General features: G+C 34.9%; 1 protein-coding gene across 7 annotated transcripts in view; it reads right to left on the minus strand.

Annotated features, from left to right (window-relative positions):
* Positions 1-22698, minus strand: part of LOC5569782 (MOB kinase activator-like 2) — a 521979-nt gene that overhangs the window by 104147 nt on the left and 395134 nt on the right. Inside the window, exon 1 of one of the 7 annotated variants that reach the window (XM_021855725.1) lies at positions 4849-4972. The exons of 3 other annotated variants lie outside the window; for them this stretch is intronic. The gene's annotated coding sequence lies outside the window, so the exon portion shown is untranslated. Of the gene's footprint in view, positions 1-4673; positions 4693-4716; positions 4813-4848; positions 4973-22698 lie in introns of those variants that run through there. 3 more of the 7 variants (XM_021855726.1, XM_021855724.1, XM_021855723.1) reach the window with 3 other exon arrangements.

Raw genomic sequence — 22698 nt, forward strand, 5'->3', positions numbered from 1 at the left:
TAATTATTATTCTAACAGCACATCTTGCAAGAATTGCAAAATATATAAATGGTGAACATTTAGCTTGACTAAATAATAAAACTAAAAGAAGGCAAAATTAATGATTAAATCAATAGAAGATTGGACGCCAAAAACTACTGCAGCATAATAAAACGAAAAGAAATCAAAAATTGCGTTCAGAATCATAGCTCTTGTGCTACTTTTCCTCGAATGTCGTTTCTCTGAATATTGGTTCCCCGAATGCCAGTTCCCAGAATTACTCGTTTCCCCGAAAAGTGATGCAGTTTAAATAGGTGCTATAATCAGGGTGTCCATTCAAAATCAGTTTTCCAATTCCCGGATTTTTCCCGGGTGTCCAAGAAATTAAAAAACAGATAGCAAAAAAATCCTGCGTTTTGATATTTTTGTTTTTCTTTTTTTTATATACGATGTGGACAAATTTGGAGGACATTATCTAATTTATTTATGAATTGATTTTAATACAATTGAAAAAACGGTTTACATTTTAAAAGGGTTATGGACAAAAAGATTTTAAATATTTCTGCACATCTTCATCGATCCTCTCTTCCGCTAATAACTTTGCTAAAATAAATCTGCAATATTTCTTATTAATGAAGAAGTTATAGTGATTCTTCATCCTACGACAACAGAATCAGTTTTCTGCAATAACGCAAAGGAAACAACGATGAAGAGAAATCGATGAATGCAGATAGGCCCTTATGAAAAAACAATGCTGTTTTGCTGAAATATCTAAAACACCGTTACCCCCTGGAATTCGTAGGAAGTTCAGAGAAATTATGGAATAATATAAATGCCTGCTTTGTGCATCTAAACTTCCACAAAAGGGCAAAGTTCAATAGCCAACCTATTGATTTCTAAGAATGCCTTAAGAATTATGCGTTAGACATGGATTATGCCTGATTTATGGAGAAATGATTGATCTGTGATGAATCTCATGTTGGATCCAAGAAAAGATCTTTTATTTCTAAATACATGTTATTGTTCTCCTATGAAGCTGGCTAAAACTTATCACATGAATCCAAGATTGCATCTTCCAAGTAATCTTCAAACGATTTAATAAAAATATTAATAATCTAGTCAAATACTTTACAAAAATCTCATCAAGAATACCTAAAGGTCCTCTTTATTTATTTATTTATCAAAGAACTAGTCATGACATTTGTTTTGGATTATTGAAAGAATTCGCTGTCAATCTGCAGAAATCTATACAAAATCTCGTCAGAGGCCTTATAAGAACCGTCCCAACCTTTTTGGAGCTGTGGCCCCTTTCAAATTCTACAAATATCCCAAACAAAAATTGTAGAAATATTCTTTTGTTAAATAAATAAAAAAGATTTGATTGGTTTTAGTATAAAGTGACTTAAATGTAGATCAGAAAAAGGATCAGATTCAATTAACTACAATTACAAAAACATATTCTTTCTCGTTTTTCCCAGCATATCTAAATAGGTCTCACAAAGGATTTGTCTATGATCAATGACATTGAAAAAAAAAACTGTCAATGAACCAGTGATAAAGGTGGTGAACATGTCTGCTGAACCAGAACAAAAATAAGCAAAATACTCGCGAGTATAAAAGTGCTGTAATCTGTCGATGATAAATCTTTTCGTGTACGTATTCGGAGCTGTTCGAAGTCAATTGGGCTTTTCATAGAAAAGGCTTCTGAGTTTTCTAGACTTCAAGGGACTTTTATTTCAAACTTGTAGTTTACTGTCGATTTGATGGATGTACACTTGATTTGTCTGTCAAAACCATAATAAATCTAACCTTGTTTAGTTGTACGCGAGTAAATGTTCACGAACATTTTAATATTTGTTCTGGTATGTTCTCCCGTGCAGGCGGGTGCAAACCTACTCTCATCAAGTTTGTTCGCGAGTCTGTCGTGTTTGTTTTGCGTTGGTTTACACGCGTAAGATGCTTCGTGATTTCCACCTTGGCAAGGAACCTAATTAGCGGTTTAGGGAAATCCTTCGAAAAATTTTACATTTATCAATAGATATCCTTGACAGGGTCTCACACAGATCACGTCTGCGTTCCATATAATATCTTCTATGGTCTTCTGTATGGATCTACCCGTGAAGATATTTTTGCCAGGCAATTTTTGGAAGATATTGTAAGGAATATAGCAAGCATCAACTTTGGCGGCTTCTGTGAATATTTCAAGACACTTTCTAATGGGTTTCATAGCCCATTGTATAACGTGTGATGAATTTCACTTGGAACTATCAGAAAAGCTAGTCAGAAGAATCTTCCCAAGAAGTACTGCTGCAGGAATATGTTAAAATATCACAAGGAATCGAATAGAAATCCAGTTAACTGTATGCGAGTTGCGCCAAGGATTTGGGTACAATAAGTAAAAATCCACCGAGGAAAATCAAAGATATGTCAGTAATTTTCTGCGCATTCCTCAAGAAAATATCTTAGTGTAAATTTTCAATAAAACAATTTTAAATCATATAAGTTCGTTTGTTTTTTTTTCTTAAATTCACAATGAATTAATATGATTTTTCTCAGGAAACTGCTATTTAAAAATATGTATCAGCATTTATGCCGTTTGAATGAACATTTACTATGTGGTTTGTGATTGAAATTTTGAGTAAAAAGAGCTCCTGTGAGAAAAACATTGAACGGATAATATTAAAAAAATATATTTTTATCCAAATGTCAGAGGGACATTAACTTCTAAGAATTTAAAGCAAAATTAGCCAAGGACCTTTTCTAGAATCTACTGAAAATCTTATTAGCAATCTACTAATAACCATTTCAGTGATCTCTCAGAAATATTTTTTAAATACTGGTCGAATATCGGTTCGATTTTCGTTAGGATTCCCGCAAAGATTTCATATGCCATGATTTCAAATGGAAATCGAAAAAGCATCTCGCCAAGAACATTGTCAGAAATCCTTAAGTACCCCTTTAAAATTTTTTCAAAGGTCCTAATCGTTAAGTTTCTCTCTATCACCTCACCAAAAAATAATCATAATGCGAAGCACGAAATACAGACGGTGGTGCACCCCTTGTTGAAAATTCTAGTTTTACCCCATAGTACTTAAAATTCAAATAAACCGGTAGTCTTATGTTTTGTTTTCCCGGTGTGTTCACCAAATTCCCGGGTATTTCCCGTATTTTTCCCGGTCATTTGTAATTCCCGGGTTTTCCCGGTTTTCCCGGATTGCCCGGATGGGTGGACACCCTGTATAATAATTTTCAGTGGCTGGATGGTGAACGATAAGCAATCAAAAGAAGCAGGTATTCTGTCGTTCCCGGCTATACACATGTCGGCAAAAATATTGAGGACGGTAAAACTCGAAAGAACCGCCAATTAAATAAAGAAGGGTGCATATAAGATGGCCAGTTCGTTCACTACCCTGAAATTTTTAAAGTAACGACAAGTATGAGTGCCACAAAATTTTCGAGGAAGTGGACTTTTTGTTGAAGCGGGATAATCGGGGAACTGGTATTCGGGATAGTGGCGTTCGGGGTAACGACATTCGGGGAACCGACATTTCGGGAAAAGTAGCACAACCCATCAAAGTAACTGCAGTAATCGATTTCTCTTTTCGCTGATTACTTAAGCAGATCAATGCCACTCTTTTGTCAGTTAGGAACAACAAAATATCTAAAAAATAAAGCTTCAAAGAACAGCCTATGTATAAAAAACGTGAAATTTGTTTAAATTTCAAATCAACAGTTTTCATGCCTTTAATTATGGTTACATCATATTTAGAAAAAAAATAACAAATGTTTGAAAGAAGGGTAAATTAATGCTAAATTTTTCAAAATCTTCAGTACAAAAATTTATTCCAACAGCGGAGCTCAAAAGAAGAATTAATATTTGAAAGAAGGGTAATTCTCACCTTAAGAAATTCTTGGTTTCAGACTCATTATGCCAATCGACTATTATGCCAAACAACCATTATGCCAAACGACCGTTATGCCAAACGACTTTATGCCAAATGACCATTATGCCAAACGGCTTTATGCCAAACGACTTTATGCCAAATAACCTACCACCGTTGAAAAATGCTATGAATCGTCCCAAGCAAAATGACAGTTCCGTTCACTCTCTTTTTTTCAACTTTCTTAATGAATATCCTGGGATTTTTATACACACAAACACGTCGGAACACTTGACGAAAAAAGCGTAAAAAGAATCATCCAGATCCGTTCACCCGTTCGTAAGCCATTCCGTGACATGCAAACACCATTCCATTTTTATTTATATATATAGATAGATAATAACAATAATAATGGTTCTCAGGGTACTACAAAATTTGGAACGTTTCCAAGATATGCAAAGAATACAAAGAATTCTTATACTTTTCATATTTGAGCCACCCTAATCCCCATCGATTCACCCACAGCACATCGCGGCTCGCAGCTCGAACCACCTTCGATGTGATTCGCCAAATTCACTTTCACGCGTCGATTCGCTTTCACGCATGATTTACTTTCGCCATCGCCGCCACCGCCGCTTCCTAGCTATTATAACAAAAAAACTGCCATTGCCGAATTGGTCAACGAAACGCGGATCCGGGTATTGTTGTTGGGTTCGTTACTTCATGAACACCTCAGGCCATAACCATGAGTCCAATCACAGCCCAATGGTGATGACCTTCAACCTTTACCCCTTCCCATCCAACCACCAGCACCTTCGTTTCGGGAAAAATCCGGTTCGATTCGTTCTATTCGCACCCACTCCGGTAGAGGAGCACCAGATTTGGCATCGCACAATCAGCTTCACACTCGATTTGGCCCAATTATCACCCGCTCCTCCGCACACAACTCGGCGAAGATCAAACCAATTTTCGCCAATTATCACTGAACCTTCGCCACCGACGAATTTTCCCCGGAATCCGAAGCCCCGATAAAAGTGATAACGCACGCTCACACTACACTAAACGGACTCGCGCGTTCGTCCCGGCGAAGTGTCGATACAGTACTGTGAGCCCGTGGGGGGAAATCGGTACTGTATTGGCACGGTGAGTGCAATTACGACGACGACGCGGACGGACGGACGGGCACCCGTTTAATACAAAGACCAGCACATGATATTCTCTCACGGAACGTGTGCCAGCCGCAGCAGCAAAAGCAGCAGCCTAGTGGACAACTAACCAAGAGGCAATCACACATAGGCTCGCTAAGACATTGTTCGTTGCTCTCCGGGAGTTTTGCCGCAGTGTGCATGACCGACCAACAACAACGTTCGGTGGGTAAGACGAAGGTGACGCTGCGACACGAAAACTTCCTTGAATCGTCTTAATCGGTATGCGGCGTTGGTGGTGGGTAGCATGTTGGTACCCAATATTAGTTGTACTTTAGTTGGTGCAGGGCTGTAGCCGGAGGCTGATTGGAGGCGAATATTAAATGTGCTTATAAATAGTTTATTTGGGGCCTTCCTTAGCCTAGTGGTAAAGTCCGTGGCTACAAAGCAAAGTCATGCAGAAGATGCCTGGGTTCGAGTCCTGGTCGGTCAATGGTCATTTCATAATAGAAATTTCCTCGACTTACCTGGACAAAGAGTACCTGACTAGTGGATTACAACAGAGTTATAACAGATTTTGTTACTCAGTTAGCGCGTTTTTTCTAACAAAATATATTATATTTATGGCAGATAAGCAGTTAAAATAACAAAAATTATAACACATTTTTTCTCTACACTAAACAAAATTGAAACATAATGTGTTACAATTTAAACAATAATGAGCTACAAATTGTATTTTAAATTTTGTTTTAAATCAAACAAAATTTAACACCGTTAATTATTTATCAAGTTCTAGGCAATTCCAGCCTCAGGAATTTTGCTGTTATAAGGTTTTGAAGTTTTGAAATTTACATGTTCACGACGAAACACTTGACGGAGCACGTGGTATCTTTTCGCAGTCTCAATTTCAATTTGTACGTGAAATTGAAATTGCGAAAAGAAACCACGTGCTCCAGTGGGGATCGAACCTACGATTCCCTATTCGCTAGATGGGCGCTTTTAAATTTTAAATTTTGACGTAAATCGAAATAATCGAATTTTGATAATTTTTTTATTTAATCAAACTGAAATTTATATCAACTTTCCTATCAATAAGAAATCAATTCTCGATGAAGATCTAAATTCAATTCTTGGTAAGATCTTGACGGTTTTCTCGGAAGGTCGTTCGTCAATATATTTTGTAGATAACTTTTTTTTTTATTCCCAAGGAAGTTTTATATGCATTTTCAGCCTAACAATAACGATTCCATTGCGATTTTTTGTATCGAACGCATCCAAGATCCTTGGCGGTAACAACTCCTGAAAAGTATATTCGACAATAACATATTTTTTTAGAAATATTTGAAAATATTTTGGTAACAACTTCAAGCACCATTTATTGGATGTTGGATAAAATTTATCTGGAAATCAATGTTCAAATAAGAAAATTAAGTTTATCATAGTTACCCGATCAGTGGATTACAACAAAATCATATCACATATACAGTAATTTCTCGATTATATCACAGATCCAAAAAAAATTAGCGTGATATACCGAAACATGATAAAATGAAAATGTATTTTTCTGCTATATATTTTTCATAAAAAATTGAGATTTATGTTGCAATTAAAGAGCAAATGAAATGAAAATCACGTAGGACATGTTTCAAATAGATATATGGCGATTGTTTAGCGTTATTTTTCAAAGTAAAATGTATGAACCGTGCTAAAATCGAGAGTGATATAATGAAGCGATATTAAAACGAGCAGTGATAAAATCGAAAAACTATTGTACATCAAAATTTGTTACAAATAGCACATTTTGTTTCATTTTTGTTAGTAGAACTTTGAGATGATGAAGGAAATTAAAACACAATTAAAACAAAATCAGTTATTCAAAACATAAATTATAACACAATTTGCTATAAAAATCAGAAGGCAAAGAAATTCTATTATGAAAAACAACAAATTGAGCTATAATTTTGTTTGATTTGAATCATAATATGTTATATTTTTATTTAAATTATAACATAGGGATTATTCAAAAATGACGTCCATCATTAGGAGGAGGGGGGGTCTACGAATGTGTGACAGTGTGTGTATAAGGTAGAGTAAGGTGGGGCAAAAGTTCGACCTTAGTGGTATAATCAAAGTTTCCAGGAAAACAAGAGCAGTTGAAACAAAACAAATATCATACAGTGAAACTTCAACATATTGGCTAAAATTTTGCTGAACAAACCTATGTCAAAATATTTATCCATTTTTAGTTATAACAGTTTCAAAATTTATTGTCTTAAACGAACTTTTGCCCCACCGGTGGGGCAAGAATTCGAATCTAGTATGGGGCAAAAGTTCGCTGGCTAAAACACAAAATATCGATACTTTTATGACAACCATACTTTACACCAGCCGTAAACTTAAGTTTGACGAAAACTACACACTAAATTCTCATCAAAAAAATGCCCAAAACAGGGTTAATTGTAATATACTCAAAAATAGCAGTTTTTCGCAAAACTAAGTGGAAATGTAAAATTTTGGTGACATTTTCCGCACGATCAGACAAATTTTGATAAATTTGAAGATAATATGTGGATTTTAGGCAATTTACAAATTTTTCCGTGAGTTTATACTGCCCATAACTGCATAACAGTCACATTCGACATTTTTGACAAATTGGAGTTAATACCATGGAGAGTCATCAAATGATAAATACTTTCGATCAACTTAATGAAATCTGTAAGATTGTTCTAGAAAATACGAAAAAATACCAAGTTGTTTTGTCACATTGGTAATTATAATCGCATAACAGTCACATTGAGATTATAAATGTGCCTCGTAATGTAATAGCAATGAAATTTTTATCAGAATTATTTTCTGACTATTCACCTAGTATGCGATATGAGTTGTACAAAATATCAGCCTCAAATAAGCACTTTTGAGTTCCTGGTAATTTTTTGAAATTTTAGTTTCCTCCCATACTGCAGTAAAATGCACACTTGGTATTCCATTTACTCAATTCCTACTTTTGTCGAATGTTACAAATATGAAGTTATGGGCAGTATACATGTGTCGAACTTTTGCCCCGCTGATTCGAACTTTTGCCCAACTTATGGGCTAAAAATTGTTTTCAAGCATGTATGCAAAAACTAATACACCTCAAAGCATCCTCATGATAGGCCTATAAACGCTCTTATATAAAATATTGAAAAATATTTTATCTTCATTTGGTTCCATACATCGAAAGTTTGACCAAAAATTACAATATTCACGTCGAAAAACAACAAATAGCCATAACTTTTCCAAATCTCAATCGATTTTTATGATATTTGGAGTGAAAGTCTCTTACTTGAATAGCATTCGAGCCACCATGACATTTATAAGTTTTGATTTGAATTGAGCTAGAAATCTTAAAAAGAAACTCTTGCCCCACTCGAACTTTTGCCCCACTTTAATCTATTGGAAAAAGCCAAAAAAAAGCGTGACAGAGGGAGGACGGGGGGTCTAGAAATCCCGAAAAACGATGGACGTCATATTTTTTTTAGTGTAGAAGAAATTGTGTTATTATTTTTGTTATTTTAACTACTAACCAGCCAGAATTATAACACATTTTGGTAGAAAAAATGCGCTACCTTAGTAACTAAATTTGTTACAACTCTGTTGTTATACACTGGTCAGGTACCTATTTCAGATAAACACTTTGTTTAAATGGATTGAAAATTTGATTTTAAACACTCCTCAAGACTCAAGACCTGGATAGAAACAAATGCAGACATTCAATCAATGCATTTCAGGAAACTTGGAGAAATTGTTCCCTTAAAGCATTTCATATCAACATACTTTTCTGAACAATTTATAACCAAATAATTATCAATTCTCTGCGGAATTTGTACTTGACAGTTACATTTTTATAGGACCCTTCAACGGCTGGTACGATTGTCCCCTTAGTTTACTCTTCATTCTACGATTTCAGATAGAGATCAATGGCGCTTAAGCCTAGGCTAGTCAGCTAGGGCAAAAGTTAGAAATACCTCTGTCCCATCCCAGAGAGGTCAGTATTGTTGAGAGCGACATTAACTTCATAGCCATGTCCATCCCAATGATTTCGAACATGTTCTAAACATGACATGATAGTTCCTGTTTTTTCCTTCTAAGATACAATAATATTCGTTTAATAAATTATTCAAGCAATGGATCTTTTAAATACCGATGATTTTTGAATCACCTTCAAACCCAACTCCGCACACCAGGACCAGGCCGTTTTAAGGTGAAACGGTGCGTAACTCAAAGAATCATTAAAATTATCATTGATGTAATAGTAGTAGTGTCGCTTTTCCATGAACATTTTCAAAACAAACAAACAAAAAATATAATATTTGTGTTAAGCATATTTTTATGTAAACACATTGGAAATTTAGTAGATTGACAAGTATTGGAAATCAAAACTACTCTTCAATCGTACATATCAAAAGAAAATATTATGATTTAATGAAGGGCAACGGAATTTATCTGTGTTTCGTTGGATTTATCGCATATTTTTGTTATGCACCGGCACGGTTTATGTTGGAAATACCACCTAAAGTATTCTTCTTCGTATAAATTATCCATAAAATCAGGTGATGGGCAGTTATATTTCATCGATGCTGTAAATACCAATACTATCATAACAATATGATAATGATTTCAGAAGAATTCGTTTTGTGATGACGCACCAAAAGGCCTTAATGTTTGTGTCATATCCCCTAATATGACAATTTTTTTATTTCCGTACGGGTTTGGGCCGAAAGGTCTCAGATTTTCATGAAACTTTTTCCACAGGCAAGGCTCATCAATATATGAATAAAAAAAACTGAAAAAAATTCAGGGTCGCCTATTTTCCCGGAAAACTCAGTTGGAAATTTTTTGTTTTCCCCTGACACTACTTACTTTGAAAAATCATAACTCAAGAACGAAGCATCATAGGAACAAAGTTTTTTTTTATGAAAATGAAAGCAAATTTTCTCAGGAATAAAAAAAATATTACCTGGAAACAGTTTTCCACAAAATTTTCCACCGTTGAGAAAATTCGTAAAAAATAGCCGGAAAAACTATGCTCCAACTCGTTAAAAATTCCCAAAAAAATATTTTTAAGAAGATAACTTCATAAGCTTTAATCCCTGAGATTTTTGAAATGAACTTTTTTTTTCGTTTTTGAGTTATGGCCAATTTTGTGGGAAATGACCATATAAGTCTTTCCTTTGAAAATCCATATTTCAATCGAAGCATCGGAAAAACAAAGATTTTTTATCAAAGCAATTGCAAATTTTTTAAAACATCTGAAAAAAAAAGATATGGGATTGGTTTTAATGAAGTATGATATTTTTCATGAAAAATTACACCGCTAAAAAAAACTAAAAAAAAACTGTTTCTGCCTCAATTTTCCATTATTACCTTCTCAAAAATATATTTTTGAAAGTTTTCCACTAATTGGAACATAGTTTTTCCGGCTTTTCTTCACGAATTTTCTCAATGGTGGAAAATTTTGTGGAAAACTGTTTCCAGTTAAATTTTTTTTTTATTTCTTTGTTTCTACGATGCTTCATTCGTTTTTCAAAGAAAAGGCACATTTGCACATTTTTTTACAAAATTGGCCATAACTCAAAACGAAAAAAAGTACATTTCAAAAATTTTAGCGATTAAAACATATGAAATTATCTTCTCAAAAATATTTTTTGAAAATTTTCCATGAGTTGGAGCACAGTTTTTCCGGCTTTTCTTTACGAATTTTCTCAACGGTGGAAAATTTTGTGGAAAACTTTTTCCAGTTAATTTTTTTTTATTCCTGAGAAAATTTGCTTTCATTTTCATATAAAAAACTTTGTTTCTACGATGCTTCGTTCTTGAGTTAGGATTTTTCAAAGTAAGTAGTGTCAGAGGAAAACAAAAAAAAATCCAACTGAGTTTTCCGGGAAAATAAGCGACCCTGAATTTTTCTCAATTTTTTTTTTTCATATATTGATGAGCCCTGCCTGTGGAAAAAGTTTCATGAAAATCTGAGACCACTAGGCCCACTTTGAACGGAAATAAAAAAAAAATCCCCATTACTGATATTATGCTGCAAATATCAATGCTGACACGAAAAATGGTAGAAGTTGCCGATTCAACAATTTTCCAGGATTCTTTTAAGTACTGGCTAAATTGAGCCTGAAAGAGGACGTTTAATTGATGAGTGAATTGTTTGTAGATCGTAGTCATTTTGTACTAAAATACTGGAAGCATCGAAGAGATGACTTCAAAATTTGATAAATTATAACTCGAAAATGGTTACTAATGTATCTTATAAGAAAATTCAAGAGATTAGGAGACAAAATACAAGTTGTTCTCGGAGTCGAAACCATATTCCTCGATTTTGGTATGTCGTATCTTGCTTGGAGAAATCTGAAGATGTGATCTGGCTCAAGCATTTGAGCAGAAAATTTTCCAAGATTTTGCCATAATATATCTAGAAATACTTCCAAGTTTCTACAGAAAATCCATCAGGGATTTAACCAAAGTTTTAACGTGAACGTTTTCAGAGATTCATAAAAACATCTTTTACATTTCTTCTAGAATTAATCGTGAATTCTTCCCGAATGTTCCAGAAGAACTACTCCAATAATTTCTTCCGGTAGTTCCATTCGAAATATTCTCACTGACTTACAAAAAAAAAAATCCTCCAGGTTATCCTCAGGTAATGTTCTAGGAATGCTGTCAGGGATCCCTCAGGGAATTTCCTCAAAAAATTCGTTCAGGTATTCTTCAAGGAAACTCCTTAGTGACTCATGCAGGAATTTCATCAAAGGATTCTTCAAGGATTTTTTTCCAAGAATTTCTCAAAGAATTCTTCAAGGGTTTCTTCAAGTGATTCCTCCAAACATTCCCCAAAAGTTCACTTCAGCAGTAACTCAAAAATTTCCGAAGAAACTCTCGGTATTCTTTCAAAAATCTCTCGATCCCTCCAATATTTTTTCTCTGAAAATCCTTCTCAGGTTCTAATTTGAAAATAGTAGATATCAAATTGATAACAACTTTTATTATCGCTAGATTGGGAATTTATCTATGCAACTGAAAATGACTATTCAGAGGCTGAAAAATTTCTTCAGGAGAGATTTTCTAACCTTGTTCCAATTCCTGGAACAAAAAAATATCATTCATTGATACCAAAAGACGAACGAAGCATTTTCGCTAGTGAATTCTCAGATGCACATGAAAACCAAGAAAATACAGCATGCTTTGTTCTTAATAATACAAAGAAACGAAAATCTTCTGGTGTTAGCAACCAAAGACAATCTTCCCGGTTGAAAAAATTGATAGTATTAAGATGAAAATGTAAGTTATATACTGAATAATTGAATAAATAAAATTTAAAAAGATAATAATAATCTTATTTATTCCATAGAAAAGAAAGAATCCCTTTTCAGCTTAATGAAAAATTGAGGCAGAAACAGTTTTTTTTCAGTTTTTCTTAGCGGTGTATTTTTTATGAAAAATATCATCCATTCCGACTTATACTTCATTAAAACCAATCCCATATCTTTTTTTTCAGATGTTTTAGAAAATTTGCAATTGCTTTGATAAAAAATCTTTGTTTTTCCGATGCTTCGATTGAAATATGGGTTTTCAAAGAAAAGGCTTATATGGTCATTTTCCACAAAATTGGCCATAACTCAAAAACGAAAAAAAGTACATTTCAAAAATTTTAGCGATTGAAGCTTATGAAATTACCTTCTCAAAAATATGTTTTTGAAAGTTTTTCACTAATTGGAACATAGTTTTTCCGGCTTTTCTTTACGAATTTTCTCAACGGTGGAAAATTTTGAGGAAAACTGTTTCCAGTTAATATTTTTTTTATCCCTGAGAAAATTTGCTTTCATTTTCATAAAAAAAATCTTTGTTTCTACGATGCTTCTTTCTTGAGTTATGATTTTTCAAAGAAAAGGCTCAAAATGGCACATTTGCAGATTTTTTACAAAATTGGCCATAACTCAAAAACGAAAAAAAAGTACATTTCAAAAATTTCAGCGATTAAAGCTTACGAATTTATCTTCTCAAAAATATTTTTTAAAAATTTTCCACGAGTTGGAGCATAGTTTTTCCGTCTTTTCTTTACGAATTTTCTCAACGGTGGAAAATTTTGTGGAAAACTTTTTCCAGTTAATATTTTTTTTTAAATTCCTGAGAAAATTTTCTTTCATTTTCATAAAAAAACTTTGTTTCTACGATGCTTCTTTCTTGAGTTATGATTTTTCAAAGTAAGTAGTGTAAGAGAAAAACAAAAAAAATCCAACTGATTTTTCCGGAAAAATATGCGACCCTGAATTTTTCTCAATTTTTTTTATTCATATTTTGATGAGCCCTGCCTGTGGAAAAAGTTTTATAAAAATCTGAGACTCTTCGGCCCACTTTGTACGGAAATAAAAAAAAATCCCCTTATTACAACAGACCGACCGAAACGTGCAAACTGAAAAAAAAAGCCACGGTCCGAAAAAAAAACTTCTGGCAATTGGTTGGGATTTGTTTTGGAGTATTATGTATTAAGGTTTCTTTTCAAAAGGAATGAGCCAGATGCTTTCAGAATCATAGGAAACGTTGCTCAATCCGCGTTTGTCCACCGGTCAACGTCCAGCACGCTTTCGAACCAAATACTACACTGTAGCCAAAACTACAAACCCCACTTCCGCTATCCCAATTTCATCAGTTTTCACTGAATAACACTAACACACAGAAGAGGAACAATTTCTTTGCCGACTTTTTCACTTTCACAATTCGATTAACTAAAAACGATTGAACCAGTCGCACTATTTTTTTTTTTTTTTTTTCATATTACTATTAATTTAGTTACACCAGCCGATTTGAAATTGCATCAGCCGATTTGAAATGATGCGCGGAACCGACAAAAAACGTGCAAGCGCGCGTGGCTTGCTGCGATCCCCTAATTCTCAAGCAATTTCGTGACATACAAACACCTTTCCATTTTTATTTATATAGATATGTTTGATTGTGGTTTTCAAAACGCCTTTAGGTTTGTAAAATCATTTGTAAAATCATGTCAACTACAGTAAGTAACAGTAGGATTAAGAAGATACACGCTCAAAAAAGCGTTATGGAAAACGTGAACTGTCAAAAATACACCGTGAACTACCATCATTCGTCACAGATACATGATCTAGTTCACGGTGTATTTTTGCTTGTTGACGAGTTCACGTCTGCTGTTCACGGATACGAGAATGGATTTTTTTCGGTGTATGATAAAATCTAAATGAAAAGTTTAACCACATCAGTGGTTTAACATATACAAAACGTTTTTCGAACCCCTTACAGCTACAACCCTGACCAGCCTGAGCCTACTTCACATCACATCGAAATCACCGCGATGGACATCATCCTCAGACAAACCTTTTCCGTGTTCACATCGGGATACAAATTTGCAAACTCTCTCTTGCCATCCACCGTCTCTTTGTTCCTAGTCGCACCCTCTCAGAATCAGAATTAGTAAATGAATACCTACACAGAATAGAAATCATCGATCAACGCAATATATGAACGTTCGAAAAGACAAAGTCGCAACCCGACCAGATGGAAGAAACCAAATGTGTTATTTTAATAATAATTTTCAATATAAAACATGTTCCATTCGTTAAATAAAACAAGAATATAACAAATTATGATAGAATTACAAAAAAAAAGGAGGTTGCAAACAAAAAAGAAACGATGTTACTGTTCAAAACTACATCTTTTACTAACGTATTGATAAACATTTTACACATTTTGTTGTATATCTGTTACAAGAAAAGCAATGTATCACATTTATATCAACTTCTGTTATGTTGAACTCTTTTGACAGAAATATGATCAACTCTTGTTATATTCCTCTGATCGACGACCGCAGCATACCAACAGCCGTATCCAACACCGTCGGATACTCCTGCGAGTATCAAGTTTCGAACACGAGCAGCGCTCGTGTGGTGCTATGTATGGTGTCACGTTTTAGTGCCGTTTTTATTGTCACCATTTGAATTTGAAACGATACTAACTACACTAATACACCGCGGCGACTTGGGGAAGGCCGAGGAGTGCGGAAACCGTGATTCGCAATGGGCGGGCGTTCGATTCAGCTTGGTGTGTGCGTGGGGATGTTTTGATTGATTGTTTGCTTTTTCCAGGTTTATTTTTTTAGGGAAGTTCTATTAGTAGATTATACTTTGACACACAGCTATCACTGGCACTGTTTGAAGATGAAGCGATTTGTATGCTTGTTCTATCAAAGCAGAATTGTATACAAGTTTATTGTAATTAGTTTGGTTCGATTACAATTTGACACTTCAGTCGTCGCGCTGTTTGTATTTTGTACAACAGTGGTGAAAAAACCTCGCTTATCGTACACAGCATCAGCGTGGTGGTTCTGACGGTGACAAACCGCGGGACGACTGAAGGGTTAAGTCATCAGTTTTTTCTCATAATCGCTTGTGACTTCACAGTTTTAATGGATTTATTGTCTCATCTAATCTAGAAAATTATGTTAAATTAGGTGCAAAATTTTCTGAATTTTAAAATTTAGTTTTTTTTTAATTTTATATGTTTTTATATGAAAAAAAAATATTTTTGAATTGAAAAAAATTGAACTATGTTTAAGATATTCGGCGATATTTATTTATTTTCAACTTCAAAACCTCATTAAAATAAAAAAAAAAAATCATTAAAAATTAAGAATTTTGAAATATTATTTTTGTTTTAAATTGTATTTGGAGATCCAACCCATTTTTGACTTTCAAGAATTCAATTAATTTGTTTTCAGTTTATGAATTCTGTTAGCTCCATTTGCCTCCAACGATTGGCGATTCTGTTTACTTTCCGATAGCCGACTAGGAAATGAACGAATGTCATATCTATTGAGCGAAAGAGAGAAGGGGGGCTCAACGTGCAAAACAAACAATGTGCACGCACAATGTTGTTGCGAGTAGAGGGCAGAGCACGCGCTCGGAACCCGTTCGGGGGTTTCCCGATTGTCACGTCTTGTTTATTGGTGATGTCGCCACGGCAGACAGACATATGGTTGGAAATTGGATGACATCATTCGGTAGCACGGTCGATCGTGTGCTAATTTGGAAAGGAAGTTTAAGAGGGTGGAGAAAGCTCACAGCCATATAGGGGGTTGTGAGCTAATTGGTTGAGCTTTGTTTTGGAATATTATGTATTTGATACTTGAGGCCAATTGAGAAGATTATTTCGTTACTCACGCGTTGCTGATATATGGATAAGCCTAGCATTGGGACACTTACCTGGAAAGATAGAAAAAAATAAAGGATTAATTTAATTGGAATTGTACTGATCAGAAAATTTATTGCAATAGCTATACTGTATGATTTGTTACGGTTTTTTTATTCAGTTTGAAGCAAATTAATTTGCTACCCAGTGCATTGAAAATCCAAATAAGCAGCTGTAAAGGTATATATACTCCCAAAGTTTCAAAAATTTTGGTTTCGAATGGCTAAAAAAGTTGATGTTTTATACGCCTATGAATGATGATAGCAACTCCCCCACATGCTTCATCTAGTCGATCATTACGATAAACAAAAAAGTTTGGATCCAGGTTTCAAGTAAGTTTTAGTAATAACTGCTATATGTTAGCTGTTAGAAAATGAAACAGCTCGTCCTCTTAAGCATTTGAAAAACGAGCATTCCAATTCAAAACAAAATTGGATTCATTCAAGAAACGTAATCCAATAACAATTTCATTAGTATATTTTACACCAACTTGGACTGCTTCAGTCATAGTGGTGGTTTTGAACATTGCATCAATCATTTAGTGTTAGTAGAAGTAGGTGCATTTTTCTATTATTTTATGTTGTGATTTTTCGTTAGATTTTCCACGTTAGAAATCCAGCACCCAGTTAACAAAATCGGTCTCAGCAAAAACAACGTTAAACAAGATTACTGAATCAATCAAAATCAAAGTCAGAATGGTACGCACAATCCTAACAGTAACTCAGAGTCACATCCCATTAAGTTGCCACTCAACCATGCAACAGCCCTCTGGCAAAGAAGATTGATCACACCAAACTTGAAAGATTCAAATGCAACCGTGAAGCAAAACATTTCCAAATCAAAAGCACCAGTGATGGATCACCTTTTTCCGTTTGTTACAATCATGTTACAAATCATTGCAGTATGTATGTGAGCTTGTGTGTTCATGATGCTCAGCCAACTGAACTGTCGCTTCTTTCTTCACACTACTAGGGACAGAAAAAAAAAACGGCTGAAATTTGCATTTTTAATTTAACGTGGCCCCACATTTGACGTCGACGAATTAAAACAGAAGCGATTCATTGGACTCGCACACAATGTTCACCTGCGCACAATAATGCACTGAAGGAAAAAGTTTCTACAAAATGAGGAATTACTCTTCTAGAGGCACATGTAAATTTACCTTACAGGTAAAATTATATTCGTAACAATTTAATGCCATAAAATTGAATTGATGTGATGTTAATTAGTGTATTTTTTCATTAAAGAAGTAGCCTTAGGATACAGATTGTTTCATCAAGCAATAATTAGGGATAAGAGGAAATTAACATTACAAATTACGTAAAATTACTTGACATCTAAACTTATGCGATTTGTTTAAAATAGAATAGATTACACTTAACGTAAATTCCATATTATGTGATGTAAACATACAGTTGCGTAAACTCAAATAATTTTGGACTTTGTCACCTTACAGACCTCTGCTGGATGTCATGACATATCATTACAATTTACGTCTAATATGATGTAATTTTTACTTCGAAAACCATGTAATTTAGCATATCATGCCCATTTACAGAATATCAGAAATGATTTTCGAATTTTCCGCCGTGTCGCTTCCACGACGTGATACCTTTCTCTACGCAATGTACTTTATCGTATGAGGTACCCACTGTATATGGTACGTGCTGCCCCAACGAGTCCAACATTATGCAAATGATGGGATTCTTTTCTGGGGCACGCTCTCGTCGGTTGTTCAGCCGATGTTCTAGTTTTCCGGGTTGCTCGCACTGCTTGACCTTATTGGTAAATTCATTATTTTTCTGCACTTGCGATAACACACCAGATAATGAGTCACATTATATGGAAGTAGTTAGGCATAAGCACATGTCCAGTTGTGCAACGATTCTTTGTCCTGCAATGCACAGTGTTTTTTTCGCTGATTTCGTGGTCGGAATTGAATAGCTTCCTAACAGTCGACTTAAAAAACTTTTAGCTCTAATGCGTTGGTGATTAATTCACCTAGGAGTGAGATAAAACAAATATTTTTAAACGAGTTGACTTAGGCGTTTAACAAACTTATAGTTATTGTTAATGTGAAACATAGCCGGTTCGTGCCTCTACTCACAATTTCAAAGGCTCTAATCTGCAGAAATATTGAATGAACGAAATCGATCTTCTTAATTTAAACTTCTCTATCTCACCGTAAATGTTAATTGCACAGTCGTTTGGTGCTTTTTTTGCTAGATTCGTGCTTCACAAGTGTTGGTATATGATTGAAGTTGGATTCCAAGCTGTTGTTTCACCTTAATACAAGACATTTTGTTGCAGACACAAAAAATCTATCTCTAATAAAATGGGACAAGATCATGAACAGACACCCTCAGTGTATAAGCGCTGGCGATCTTCAATTTTTAGGCAACAATGACGCCTGCCACGACAGAATGCAGACCAATCAGAAGAAGTGAAAGAAATTGATGTTGCATTTAAAACTGGCCCATAGTAGACCGGTATACCCCTGTATCTACGCCAGTTCATACGGGAAGGTAATTTTATGGCAGAGAGGCTTACTTTTGGTTAGCAGACTGCTTTTGTATCAGGTGTAATGAAAGTCATGCTGTAATGATGAAGAAATGGAAGCATAGGGAAGCGGTTTCTTGTCCGTCCCTGGTTCTAGCGATTGCTATGAACGAATAGTTTTAAGTGTGATGGATTAAGAGTGCAAAATAGAAGCAAGTGAAGGATACAACTACAAAGTACGAGGAAAGGGACGGGATTGGGATTTAACCCATGACTTTCTGCTTATGAAGCAGAAACGTTAGTAATTAGGAGCTATTCTTTTGCGCCACGAAACCAGCTAAAAAAACACACTGTGCATTGTATGAACAAGTTTCCTGTGCCACGACAACAATTCCCAATCAGTATGCATCATGTATCACGCTGGTAATCTTTTTTTTTTTTTCAGTGAGTGAGACAATCCACGTTTCTCTTCTTGTATTTTAATTAAATTATGAAAGGTGTCTGTCTCGTCCAGAGGCGACAAAGATCTAGTTCTTCCAGATATGCCGAGAGCATTGTGTTTATTGTGGTTCGCCTACGCAGCCGGACTTTACAATTATGCGCCGTACACTTGGGGGAGCTTATCGTCTTAAGTTTATCTCGGCGCGGAGCTGCAATGACGGCGGCGTTATGGATGACTTGCAATAGAAAGTATAAAATTAATGTATCGATGAGTCACTTTTGCGATGGAATTATATTTTATCTGGGCATTGTTTGGGAGATTTCGTCGCAAGGAATGTGTGTCACGAGGGGCTTTGTTGAGTGATTTAATTATAGAAGGTTGTGATACGTAACTGAAAGGTTTTATTGATTTCGTACATTTATGTTGAGATCTTATAATTTGACAAGCCAGATTCTTAACGTCACATGCCCAATGGACTGTCCACTAGTTACGTAATTTGTACATTTTGGCCAACCAAACGTTTGAGCTTACGTCAGAAACACACGATTGCTTGATTTTCTAATGTTTTGCATTGGTTTAAGCTTAGCTTAGCTTAACTTACACTGACTATACATATCTATGGTTTCTATTCTGTGATTGACCGTAGTACGTGAATATGCACACAGAATCAACTAGAAGTTCGACTGGGATTGACCATAATCTTCTTCAGTGTGCTTGATTAAGTGCCTCTATTTATACAGGGTCAAAAATAACGCCGGCCACGTCCTTTCAGGCAGGAGGGAAGGAATATTAGTGCGTACCCTTTGGTATTTGAAAACCGTGTTTGCCTCGGTAACTTCAAAAAGGTCACTAGAAGGGATGTTTGTTAATGAGGTCACAGGATTCATTTGACCATCTTATGTTTTGTATTGGTTTAAGTTCAAAACATATATCTTTTTATTGAGTCTATGCCACACTCCTAGATTTTTACCTAGTTCTGTTCAATTATGTTTTCCGTGTACCTTCCGATGATCAAAAGTTTCAAGGATGAAATTTCAACGTATTTTTCAAAACTGAAGTTAGTTAGTCTTGCCTTTTAAGTGCCCGTGAAAATCCATATCTCAAGCTAAAACCACAATAAATAAAAACAAGATTACATTAGATAATTAAGGATCCTATTTTTTGAGAATGCTTTGAGCTAGTAACTGTGGAAAAATCACAAAATAAATGATCTAAGAACTAGGCTCTCGCTCAGTTGACGCCAACAAGAAAAGAAAAAAATACATAAAGTGAAAAGTAAATTAATCGAATCGTCCTTTCTAATGAATCCCTACATGTTAGTTTTGAATTGGTAGCCGTCACCCACAAAAAAAACACTGCATATCGTGTCAGGAATGTTTAAACTCATTATTTTGGATGCACATAAAAGAAGCGAGCCGAATGACGTAAATTTAAATACGTAAGTTTCTGATTCGGGAAATGACGATCGCAGTTCCATCGTTTTCGTGTATTTTAACATGTAACATTACATTTTTTGTACAAGGACACGTTTTTGTGTAGTTTCATCACTTACATCAGTCATAACGAGAATGACGTCCACATTTTCATATTTTTAAGAGTGTAGTATTTGCCGAATCTATGACATTTGGTCGAATGACATTTAGTCGAAAGTACATTTGGTCGAATGACATTTAGTCGAAAGTACATTTGGTCGAATGGACATTTGGTCGAAAAGAATTTAATTCCTGCAAGAAGAATATGACATTTGGTCGAACGGACATTTAGTCGAATATTTCGTCAAATAGGAATTTTTCAGATGGTGGTAGGTCATTTGGCATAAAGCCGTTTGGCATAAAGTCGTTTGGCATAAAGTCGTTTGGCATAATGGTCATTTGGCATAAAGTCGTTTGGTATAATAGTCGTTTGGCATAATAGTCATTGAATCTTTCTGATGGCAGCAGACTTGTTTTGGAATCAATTGACAGAAAATGATACTTTATTCAACAATCATATGCTCTTCTATAAACTAAAGCATATTAGAAAAGTTATTGTCAATAGTATTTTAATACCGTTTTGATTCATAATACGGACACTTAAGGACTCAGGGAAATATAACCCAGCATAGAGCATACAAAATAAATCATTCTGTATGATTCCTTAGCGATATCGAGCGTCGGAAGCCCTTTACTTTCGAACGGTGGGTGAAGAATACGCTTCCGCAACTTCAATAATTTTAAATTAATCAAAATGTGTGGCCTTTTCATGATTCTTATTCCGGACGCTTCCTCACTTTTGCCTCATATTCCGGACACTATGAATCGAATTCGGGACAGCTCATGATAATCATAATGGAACAGTCAAATCATCAATCGAAATCGTTAAACCACCAAAAAGACATCTAAGGTAGTTTGGCATTATAAATTTTCAAAGATATTTATGGAAAAAGTTTATTAAAACGAGCCTTTAAATTGAGAACTTTTGAACAGCAAAAATTGAAACATTTCGCGTGAAATGTTTCCCATACAAAGTAGAGTGTCCGGAATTTGAAGCTGTCCGTAATATGAATAAAAACGGTATTTATCCTGAAATTACCCTTATTTCACATATTAATTCTTCTTTAGAGTTTCGCTATTGGAATAAATTTTTGCACTGAAGATTTTGATATATTTAGCACAAAATTACCATTCTTTCATTTTTTTTTATTAATATGATGTAACCTTAATTATAGGTATAACAATATGTTTTGATTTAAAATTTAAATAAATATCACCTTCTTTTAAACATATTCTGTTCTTTGGAGCTATATTTTTAAATATTTTCCAACTGACAACAAGGCGGCATTATCAGGCTCAAGTTATTAGCGAAAAAAACATCGTTTACTGCGGTTACTTCGATGGGTTGTGCTACTTTTCCCCGAATGTCGGATTCCTGAACGCCAGTTCCCCGAATGCCAGTTACCTGAATATCCAGTTTCCCCGATTAGCCTGTTTCCCCGGAAAGTTTTTAGCACTTATAATTGTCGCAACTTTGTACATTTAAGTCACGAACTGGCCATCTAATACACCCTTCTTTATTTAATTGTCGGTTCATCCAAGTTTTACCGTCCTCAGCATTTTTTGCCAACATGTGTATAGCCGAGAATGACAGAATACCTCCTTCTTTTGATTGCTTATCGTTTTTTCTCGTTCACTATCAAGCCACGGAAGACTATTGTAGCACCTATTTGAACTGCATCACTGTTCAGGGGAACCAGTCATTCGGGGAAAAGGGTCATTCGAGGAACTGGCAATCGGGGAAAAGTAGCGCAATCACTTCGATGATTCTGAACGCAATTATTGATTTCTTTTCGTTTTATAATTCCGCAATAATTTTTGGCGTCCAATCTTCTATTGGTTTAATCATAAATTTAGCCTTCTTTTAAAAATAGGCTGTTATACTGTTTTAAACTGCCAATATTCAACTTTTTTTTCAAGCGCATGATCTTTTTTCGAGATATGCTGGAAAAAATATTATT

Source organism: Aedes aegypti, chromosome 3 (assembly GCF_002204515.2).
Source record: "Aedes aegypti strain LVP_AGWG chromosome 3, AaegL5.0 Primary Assembly, whole genome shotgun sequence".
Taxonomy (NCBI): domain Eukaryota; kingdom Metazoa; phylum Arthropoda; class Insecta; order Diptera; family Culicidae; genus Aedes; species Aedes aegypti.